Here is a 2,683-nt window from a genome sequence, read left to right on the forward strand (position 1 = left end):
CAAATACTAGTTGTGTAGGTTTGTTTCATGCTGGAGTTTGTGTTATTCATAAACCCTACTTCTTAAAAAAACAGGAATTTTGGTCCTTTGTCTGCCTGCAGAGGCTTAGTTGTTTGGGTATTGGTAAGCAGAGGCTTAAGTTTGCCAATTGTTTCTTTGTAAAAATTTAAAAAACCTTCAGGCCCCTTTCTCACACCCTCAGAATTGATCTCTGTAGCAAACACTTCTTATTTATGATAATCACTGCAAGAAGGATTTAAATCAGGAAGTTTTCGGAGGTATGAGCAAAGTAAAAAAAAATATTATATTATAAAGAGCTTAACTGCTCAGGGGTAGGGAGGAAAGATTAGATAAATGAGAACTTGTATGTGAATAAAGCTGTAAGTTTAATATGTAGAAAAAATCATCTCAAGTCTGAAAACCAGAATTTCCAGTTTATAAAGAGAGATGAGAATGCACATTTACACTCACACACTGTGAATTCTGTATAAGGAGAAAATTAAGCATCCAAAGGCACTTGTATTCTAGCAAACAGAGATATATAGCTGTTGGGAAAGACTAATATTTATTCCTTGAGGCACTGTTAAAGCCTCAGCTGAAATATTGCATACAACTTCATCATGCATGTTTGAAAATGATAAGAGATAGAGGAGAGAGAAGGGTATAAGCAAAAGAACAGTAAACTTCCCTAACAAGAGACTCCCAATAAACCTTAGTGTGATTAGGTTAGAAGAAAAAGGAGTGCTGCCATTGAAAAGAGCGAATAAAAACTAGAAAGCAATTTTAACCAGAAACTTTTGAAAATATTTTTTTCCTATAAGACTACTCCTCCTCCAGGTGCTCGTTACAGGGTTACAGATCAGTTGCTGAATTCAAGGTAAGCACCTATTTTCATCATTAGTTCTGCTCAATCTGAGGGAGCACACCAAACTCCTACAGATGCATCACTCAGAACAAGGAATGCTTTCAACACTAATTTACCTGTCATTTGAAAAAAAATAATAATAAAAAATTTTTGGGCTTTAAAAAAAAAACAAACACAACAAAAACAACACAAACCCAACAAACAAACAGATATATTAATGCTTCTATAAAATGAAATCTGGATAAGACAAGTCAAATCACTGCAGCTGCTTAAAGACAAGTCAGTATACAAAAATTGCCAGTTTTGACAAGACAGAGAAAACCCAGAAATCCCAAAGCAGGAAACAATACCATTCAAACAGCAGTTGTCAGAAGACAATATCACATTCTAATAGCAGTATTAGAGATAGTAATTGAGATTTTAATCTATTGCAGGATCAAAGAAAATCTGCATAACACTTGAACAGGACTTCACATCTTGACAGTTTTAAGAAACCAGAGCCACTTACAATAAATTATTAACTGAATATTAATAGCATGAACTCTGTCTCATCTCAGATCATCAGAGATTTTTTGAAGAACTTCATAATCCATCAACTTCACTGGAAGCTAATGATAGCTTGATTTTCCAGCAAGATACTTGGAAGCCAGTTTTGAGATGTCAAAGCAGGACTTTCAGTATAGACAGAAATAAAGTGTTAAGTAAATGTTTCTTAAGGAATATACATGATCTAACCCCCTGTTTTGTTTCTGCATTAAATTCCTGTTGTTCAGAAAGATATATGCTTTAGAACACTGCTAGTAATCGGAATTTATCCACAACATAAAGAAGAAACTGTTTCGAAAACCTTTGAAACCTTAAAAGAAACACCAACGAACATGAAAGCAGAGAGAGAAATTTTTCTGATCCTCCTCTCCACTGTTTCAGGAAGAACTCCTCCAGTTCTCACCACATAAATTTGATGCAATTGGACTGTACTTACAATGCTCTGCCTCCTCCTCACTCTGGTGGAGCTCCTGCTGCCTTCTACTGCTTCCACTCTTGCCAGCATTTTGCCCTGTGCACTTCAATGCTGTCCCATTCTTAAAACTGCTCTATATAAACAGTTTCTAAACTTTTCCAACTTTTCTAATACTCAGATCATCCCTAATAAAATATTTAAGTATATATATATTAAAAAATACATTAAAATCTCCAAATACTTAAAAGTATAGCTTGCCATTATTATCTTCTAATTGTGTCTCTCTAAGTCACTGAAATAATTTCATCTAATGACTCCTTGTTTTTTTTCTGGGCAATAAGAATCTCATCTTCAATGGTCTGTGCATATTTTTCTCATCTCTCAGGTGTCCCTTCCCCTCCACCAATCACTTCTTTAAATAGCTTCTGCCATACCCAAAGACCCTGCAAGTAGCACATACAACCATTACATATTACCTAATCACATAATCAGCATATAGACAGGACTAAAACACTGCCAAGCTGAGAAGTTTTATACTTACTCCCTTGATGTAGGCACATCACACATCTTTGCTGGCTTGACAATCACGAGCAAGGCTGCCTCCCATTATTCCTTGGGGACAGGCTGATATTCAGTATTTTTTAATTGCTATCTTCTAGATCTCAAAAAAACCTCTCCCCTCACGTCTGAATTTGAATTTTTCTTGTCTTCATGAGTTGTCATCACTAAAACAACAAAAAAAAAATGGTAATGGTTTTATTACATGGTTTTATGACACATGTTCAGCTCAACAACCTTTTCAGTAAAGCTGAGCAAAGGACTTGCATCTGTGCTTCACAACACCTGAACCCTACACG

This window comes from Chaetura pelagica, unplaced genomic scaffold (genome assembly GCF_000747805.2).
Source record: "Chaetura pelagica isolate M959 unplaced genomic scaffold, ChaPel_1.0 scaffold176, whole genome shotgun sequence".
In the NCBI taxonomy this organism is placed as follows: Eukaryota; Metazoa; Chordata; class Aves; order Apodiformes; family Apodidae; genus Chaetura; species Chaetura pelagica.